Source organism: Oryzias melastigma, linkage group LG22 (genome assembly GCF_002922805.2).
Source record: "Oryzias melastigma strain HK-1 linkage group LG22, ASM292280v2, whole genome shotgun sequence".
Taxonomy (NCBI): Eukaryota; Metazoa; Chordata; class Actinopteri; order Beloniformes; family Adrianichthyidae; genus Oryzias; species Oryzias melastigma.
The window spans coordinates 11740187-11749010 of record NC_050533.1 but is presented as its reverse complement, the minus strand read 5'-3'; the positions used below and the strand labels follow the sequence as shown (position 1 = coordinate 11749010).

The window sequence follows — 8824 nt, the reverse complement described above, 5'->3', positions numbered from 1 at the left end:
TCTGAGCTTTAAGTCTTTGCCTTTTACACTTCAGGACCACCATACTTCTGCTTAATGTTTACAGAATGAAATGAAAGAAGATTTCTCGCCAACTTTTGGGTCTTTCTCATTAAGTTAAATTCAAAACTAAAGTTGGAGCAGAAAGAATGCTTTATTGCACAAACTAGTTTCCATAAAGCTTTGAAGCATTTATTTTTAAATTTTGATAAAAGGTGACAGGGCTTAGAGACCAGACAATCTGGAGTTTCAGATGCTATCAGTCGCAGTAATTCTGCACAGAAAGCAGATGCTGTAATTGAGCTGAGACTTGATTTCTTCACAGCTAAATTAGCTTAAGATGACCGTGCAGTGAACTGCAGAAGCTTTAATTTGCTCTGTTTACATCGCAGGCAGACTGTTTTTCTTTCATTCTCTGTGCTAATAAAGGCTCCAGTTTGATCACACACTGAGCACGACGCTCTGTGTGGAAACCGGCGCGCGATATCCGCGTCTCCAAATAAATGTTCGCTCGGTGTTGCAATAATAGAATGAGGTTTGACCCAAAAAACTATTGGACATAATTCTGTTTTTAATGGGGAACTTTTTCTTGGAAAAATGGAAATGTTTGTATCACCTACTAAGATGGGTTGATTGCTCATATAAAAAGCTGTGATTGAAAGGGTCATTTTATTTATAACAATTTTTAAAGCATGATTCAGAAATGTATAGTTGTTTGGCTTTGTATGTGTGATATAGTGTTTGAATATTAAACTACACAAGATTGGTGTTTCTATTCTGGTGTCACCACGTCTCTTGTGGCTTATTCTCATCACCTTTTACAGGTGAAATATGGGCAAACTTGTACAGGGCACTCACAAAAGTCATATCAAAGACTCTAAAAATGGGACTGACTGGCTTCCTGCTTGTTATTCAGCATTAAGGGGTTGGATTGTGGGGGTTAAAACACCAAATTGTTTCAGAGTGCAGCTGTGTCTGCAGCTCGCTGCTCCCTCAAGGGTTGGGTCAAATGCGGAGAACAAATTTCACACTCCTAAGTGCTTGAAAACCATTGACACGAATGGAGATGGACAAAACAAGCCAGTAACCTCAAGTTCCAACAAAATGAAGTCAATTCAGTCTCCATTTTCCTGCTGTATGAACATCACCCGATTTTGCCATTTTGGGACCAGACGACATCGGTGAGCAGTGACTTGTCTGGGAATCTGTCAAACCCTTCGAACGTTTGAGGTGGGGCCAGTAGGCACCACAGGCTCTTATTGAGGCATATAGTTTATAACTTCAATAACTTGCAATAAAGAAAAGATTAAAAGGGGCCCTACCACGAAAATTCTACTTCAATAAATTCCAGCTCAAATGGGTGTTTGTTACTTTTCCCACGGCGCTACCTTAAGAGGCTACCTTAACACCGGGTCCCGCACAGCCCTGCAGAAGCCGCGTGTGTTTGTGTTGTGAAGGAGTTTAGCATGGCCAGACCTACTAAAGGTAGATATATCATACGTGCATCCATTTTTGAAGAAGTTTGGATTATTTTCATGGGAGAAATACAGAGACACGGATTTTGTTTGGGATGACGTCATGACGCAGACAGCAGCAGCGGCAAGCCGAGCTTCAGGAATCGGAGCGTTTTACTTCCGGGTAGGGGAAAATTCATGAAATATAACTAATATTTCATAAACAATTTGTTTTTTAGTGGTCCAAATGTAATATATGATCATATATATGGATATAGTTCACTCTGAAAGGCTTTAAGGTTTAAGACTTCTCTTCTAAACTCTCTGCATAACACTATACAGTTACAATTTCTCATTTGGTGTTTGGAAACACATCTCTTACCTGTCTCATGTCTGAATCAGGGAAACCAGACGTCATTGTGAGTGACTACGTTTATTTTTTTTATTATTTTTTTAAAAAGCTAAAAAGATATTTATAGAGCTATGTAAAATAATTTGTATGGCAACATGCTGAAATGGTTTGATTTTCATTCACGAGTTCACAATTTTAAAATATGTATAAATTTCAAAAATATTTAATACTTCCATTTAAACTCTTTTTCTATTTAGTTATGAAATCAATTTCAACACCTGGAAATATAGCAAGAAAAAAACTTCATATTCATAATAAAAACTACTTACATTAAGGAAAAAAAATCTTTTAGCCACAAAAATTACTTGAGATGAAAATTGATTCTTGAATTTGGTTAATCAAAAGCTAACTTTTTTTATTTTTTTTATTTTCCCAAAAGTAGAAGCAAAGTGAATGGCACTTCTGGAATGATCTGCCCACTACGTTTCAAGCTGCAGAGACGCTTCAAGGTAGATTTGGTACATATTTACACAGAACAAGCAGGATGAGGCTACTTCTTTTTTTTTTCTTTGAAGTAATGTAAATCTTGTGACCGCCCCCCCCCCCACCCCCCCGGGCTTTTTCTCACAACTGTATTCCAATATATATGAAAGTATTAATGTCATATAGATCGAGCCAGACATAACCCAGTGCTATTAATTTCTCCTCCATGATCAGCGTTCAAACGTTTGGCACTTCCATGAACTAATAAGGTTACCATCCATATGTCTCTACCAAATCATAGTCTCTGATTCGTCAAAGTTCAACTAACTTTTGATGTGCGGTCAATGGCTTCACATTTTCTATGTAGAGCCCAAAAGCTGTCATAGAAACTTGCGACACTTATCAAAGTTTGACTGTGAAAGCCAAAAATTGAGCATTTACGCATGTTTTCATTGTTCTTTTATTTGAAACGGACGCTTGAACGACTATTGGCAAAGGCGGTGTGAGCATAGCATTAGAGTTCACTGTGAGAGGGGCCTTGTTTTGTGGAATAAAGTGTATCTTTAAGTAAAGTGAAAGCACCAAGAAGTGGAACTAGACCAGGGATTGGCAACCTCTAATAGTAAAAGACCATTTGGGCTTGGTTTTTAATGATCCAAACCTAGAAGAATCTGCAAAGTCTTACTTTAGCCTTATGTGGATTTGGGCTTTCATTCTCCTACTTTTTCAATTAGACACTTTTTAGAAGTCATTGATTCACATCTTAGGAACTTTCAATTAAAAGCATCCTCCATCACATAGCTACTACAGACTGTAAAACCTGACTGACGGTTGTGAAGTTATGGAATACATCAGGAGAATGAATAAAAACTTACAAGACAGCCCATGTAAATCCAATATTACTGAGACAGACGCTGTGCAATATTCCTCTAAAGACGCAGAAAACCTTCAGGGTTTCTTCATCACTGAAATAGCTGCTGTTTATGTTTTACTTTCCATTCTGCTATCTGATCTAAACTCCAAAGCAAGAACTGAGAGCACTCATTTGCAGATGGAACCATTTTCCTGTTCACGTTGGTTGGCCTTTTGTCCTAAATTAAGCTCGGCTATCTCTGTTCTCCAAAATGCACCAGAAACTGTAGTGCATGATAAGTATCACTGAGGCAAAACTCAAAGGATTTCTGTCTCTGGATTTATTGGTTTCCATTTGTCTCGCCAATAGAAACAGCCCTCCATAACCCACCGCCCTTTGATCCAGAAGACTTGATGATGTTGTTGCTGGCAAAGTTGTGGAGAAATGGCTAAAAGACATTGCCAGAATATAGTTGTAGGATTTTATTTATATCTCTAAGAATCACTTAGATGAAGACTCAAATTAAAGAAAATCCAAAGAAAAATATAAGTTAAAAGTAGAATAAGACAAACTTTTGAAAGTTTAATTGATCCACAAAATATGTGTAAAAAGTGCACATATTTCTATGTCCTAACAACATTGGTCCTGCATCTGCAATCTGATCTTTTTATTAAGATCCACTGAGCTTAAATAACATTTATATTTTATTATCTCATAGATTTGTGAAAATGCAAAATTATTGTAATTGGTTCACAGTTTTAAGACTTTCAACTATGTTGGGCCACTAGTTCTAGGGTTTTTTGTCCTCCAAACACTTGATGAATTATTTGAGATGATATTACTCAAGATTTCTGAGGATTCTGGGAAAGATTACTCATATTGGATCATGATCTGGATTCAGATGTGGATACGCAGTTATGAACATAGGATATGTTGACTTCTAAAGGTTTTGACCCTTGTTGAGGCTTCACCTGAAACACCCACGGTGTTGGGAGCCATTTGTATGAATGGGTGAAGAATGTTATTCAGTTGGTAACCAGTGGATGACCTCTATGTTCTCAAAAAACATATGCTCTCTCTCCCAAATAACACAGAACAGAAGCTGACGAGCAGCCAGGAGCCGCCTGAGGAGGCTCATAAATCGGTCTTGAGTCCATGAGGCAAAGCTGAAAGAAAAAGCTGCTAAATTTACTATGTGGTCTAAATTCCATTGTGTACTTATGAGCTGTAGCTCTGCAACAGACCGACGACCTGTCCTGGGTGTATCCTGCCTTTGTCAGACTGTAGCAGGTTTAGAAAGTGAGTGGATGCACCCATGTGCTTTAAAAATGTATTGTAAAAAGTTGATTTGCCACCTTATGGGTGGATATGGGCTATCTGCAGGGGAAAAATGGCAAACCTGTACAGGGCACACAGATGGCCCACAAAATTTTAAGTTCATAAACCGCTTAGTGACTGCATAAAACGAAAATGTTAATGTCCATTTTTTTTCTACGGGTATGGTGCGGGTGATGAGTTATAGGGAACATTTGAAGTATGTGAGGAGCACGTGTGTCATACAATTTGTATACATTTTTTTTTTTTTTTTTTGGGACCCTGAAACGAATACACTACAGAAGAGGCCTTTTTGACCTGTTCAAGTGATAAGGGTGCGTTCCTTGCTTGCAGCACGACTATTAAAAATTAGGAAATTAAACAATCACAGCGTAGTTTGTTTTATGGGCACATGTGTATCACCTGCACACCCACGTGTAAAGCATTTTCTCTTTGTCAGTAAGGGACCAGTATGTGCACCTTACTAGTACAACAGTGTCACCCATGCCTTATAAGTGCATGTAACTTACATTATTCTTACCAATACTTCAGAATACACATACAACATTCACAACAAGTCATACGTTTCATTTTCATGACATCCCAAAATGTGTAAAGAACTGGTGGTAGAAGACTAGTTGGAAAAGATTAATCCTTCTCCTCCTTGGAGAGTAGCTAACAACCTAGCTAAATCTGTATCTCCCGGCCAGATCCAAAGAAGTTGAGGGGAAAAAAAATAGTAATCATGGCATCTCAAGTTAAACTAATCTAGGGAACACAAATTACAACAATCAGAATGAGTTATTTACAAAACACGAACGCCACATCCATCGCTAATCATCAATGCAACTCAGGAAAAAAGCTCAGGTAAGTCAGGCTATCAAAACAGGACAAAACAAAAACCACATTTCTGGACAGAAAACAGGTTTACCTCTTCTAAACTGTAAATGACGTATAATTGTATAGGGTGTTTTCACCTTCCTCAAAGGCCCAAAGTCACAGTCTCAGTCCCATTCACCTAGTCACACACACATTCACACAATGATGGTGGCTCCACTGCCGAACACTGGTGCCAACCTTCCACCAGAGGCAATGTGGGGTTCAGTGTCTTGCCCGAGGACAATTCCGACTCATGGGCGGGCAAGGCAGGAATCTAACTTGCAATCTTCCGATCAGGAGTCGGCTGCCACTTCTAACCTCAGGATTCAGGTATTCAGGACATTGGTTTCAGGAACAAGTGCCCACCCAGCCAGCAAGGGCAAGAATGCCCCATGTGGCTACAGGGGGCAGAAAATGTGGCCCTAATTGGATTTGTCCTCTGTTTTCATGGTAGCCCTATACCTTGTTTGCCCATATTGGCTCTGCTGCACAGGTACTGGCAGCCTGGACGGCAACCCTGCTTGCTCTGCCGGCCCTTGAGTAGGGGAGCTCACTCACTCACTGCGCAGGGCAACTGGCAAGCATAGTGAGCCAGTCCATTGAAGCTGACTTAAGCCATTGTGGGCAAACACAGGTGGGGCCACTGCGGAAACTGCAGACATCATCTGGCTGACAACAAACTGAAGACAGGCCAGGAGAGAGACACAGGACCAGAGATTTTTAAGAGGGGGAACAGGTGGCAGGAATTAAGTTATTGGCAGCAGCCACAAACTGCCCTGACGTAAGATGACCTCGCAAGACACACCTGCATTCCCTTTAACCGTCCACTGGCCCAGACAACCCAAACACTTACAGCACTTACATGGATCAATCACTGTACAAATGCTAGTACATAATTCATAAAGTGGTAGGGATCAGTATTTTGTAAAGAACACAAAGGAGGGAGAGTAGTGGTATGGGCCATCTTGTCAAGATATTTTTTGGGTTGTTTCTAATGATGGGGAATAGGCCATCTGACTCCAGGAAAAAATAGATAAATGAGAAAAAAAGAGGACCCATTAAACATCATAAATAGTTGTTGTAAATGCATGAACAGAAGAGAAACACACAATTATGTCCCTTTTTAAATAAAATAAAAATGTCAAAATGAGCCAGTCTGCAAAATCCTCGATTTTTCCTAAAGATGGAATCATTTTGCACATCTTGCACAATAAGTGTATTAATGGAGCTCAAAAAATTGTAATGGCTTACTAAAAGCTTCATATGAAAAGAGACGAACTACTAAGGAGTATGGTGGGACTAAATATGCATCAAGCCCAGTCGTATATATGTGGGGCCAGATGAGGTCATTTGCCACTAATGCTCCTGAATGGTGCTTTTGTTCGGTAACCACTCTGAATATTTAAGCTTAACCCGTTCAGATCTGGAGAGATGAACTGCATTACATATATATACACCATGTTGCGCCAACTCCTAATGGCTAATAGCACACATCCTTTGTCGAATGGTAAGATTGTTATATGGGACAGTCGACATTTCTTAAAAATCCTAATGGGTTTGGTGCTGGAGGAAAGAGGGCAAAACCTAATTGGAATAGACTTTTCTACCTCTAAATTTTAATGAAGTGCTGGACTGAATGTCTTTTATTAGGTGAAATCGTCCATTAGCATTTTAAATGACCGGAAATCTTCATTATAATCAAGGGGAGATGCATTTCTACGCTGACGATCCATCGATTGTCGAGCGGTGTCAACGCCTGCACGAAGACGCGGAGGAAGGATGCATGTGACGGGGGTGCAGCGGGAAGATCAATGCAGCACTCGGGGTGAGGGGATGATGGAATAATCAGTTTTACTCCGTTTCAAATAATTACAACAATATGAAGATGATTACAGTGGAAGCGACGCTGCTTTATCTTAGACAAACATGTCCTAGATCACAATTTGTGCCTCCCGTGGATGGAAAAAATGGAGATGGCATGGGTTTTATTTGTTTTTTTATGGATATTTGTCCTCTATATTCATAAATTATTCTCTATTGGAAGATTTGGTTTAAGTGTGGTGTGTTTGAACATTTTTATAGGAAGCTGTGCGCACTGAAAGCTTTGTGCTCATTATTTTGAATCTTCTATGACGTACTGCCATATTTAGTCCTCCTATACAGTAAATATATGAAAATGGCTCTTTTAATTGCATTCCTTTTGCGAAGAAAGCCTTCAGAACTGCATCGGTATGAGAGCTCAGAAATGTCCTGCTCCCTCCCCTACTAATATGTTCAATCAGCTCTGAATAAAAACGTTATTTTAATGGGTTTCTGGTGAATATTTAATCATATTTTTCATTAAAAGCTGTTTATGTTCACATTTATTTTTAAAGTAATAAATATTTTAAAAAATACCACTTTAAAATTATTTACAATGTTTAAAGACCCACTATGATTATCTTTTCATCAATTTGAAAGCATTCCTGATTCTGAGTGTGCTGTTTTTAGCCAAAATAAAAAAATATGTAACTTCCTTGAACATAGTTTCTGTAGGCAATAGTTCATTAGAAATTTGCCTCTAAGTTGTGGGCGGAACCAATGGCATAAAATAACCCCGCCCCTTCCCCTCCCTGTTGCTGAGAATTCTCTGTGTACACTCTCTCCCGCTAGCTTACAGTCCCTCACACCCCCAGCATAACAATAGTGGTGTAACAAAAATGGAGAGACGGCATGCACTTTAAGCATCTGCTACTACTTTTGGTGACTTACCTGACTTATAGTCTATGACGAGTTACGACTGACGGGGCCACAAGTCACAACTCGCAAGCTAGCTCACTATAGCTTCAGTGCAATATTATGCTAAAGATTGAGCATCGTGAAACTTTTGACATTGTCAATTCATCTGATGCTACAATATTATTCTGTTGCTCTTCGCAATGTTAGTTTTTTATTTTATCATTTATTTCATTCCCACAAGAAAACACATTAAAACAATACAAGACAATTTATGCAGGGGAAACAAAGGGAAACATAATAAAGAAAAAATTATTATTGCTCCTGTTGTATGCATAGATTAAACAAAACAGCAAAAGGTACATGTACAACTTTGCAGACTCAAAATAACTTTCAGTATATAAAGATAAAAAAACATAGTTGAAAACACCAAACATTTGAGATTTTTTTGTCATCTTTTTTTGTTTTTGTACACCAGTACAATAATTAAATAACAAAGTCAATAGTTGTATTTCTGTCATTTGACAGTTTTTTTGAATGTGATTGATTTTGTTTCTTTAACTGATTGTTTCAGACCCCATTGAATTGAAAAACATCTTTCTTTAGTTTTATTGTTTTATTGATAAAATGAGCAGGTATGTGGCTCTGACTGCTGACTTCCGCCGTAAGCCCGGATTTACAGGCTTTGGGTTGTGGCTGACGAGCTCTCACTCGGTATTCCTTCCCTAAAACTGAATTTACGAGCGAGGTGAGTGGGAGAAGTTTGAACTCTGAATC

At 38.8% G+C, this 8824-nt stretch overlaps 1 long non-coding RNA gene across 1 annotated transcript in view; it reads left to right on the top strand.

The window, feature by feature from the left end:
- Nucleotides 1–887: 887 nt before the first annotated feature.
- Nucleotides 888–8824, top strand: part of LOC112148791 — a 50069-nt gene continuing 42132 nt past the window's right edge. The window contains exon 1 of the long non-coding RNA XR_002919695.2: nucleotides 888–1635. This is a non-coding gene — a long non-coding RNA (uncharacterized LOC112148791). The remainder of the gene's footprint in view (nucleotides 1636–8824) is intronic.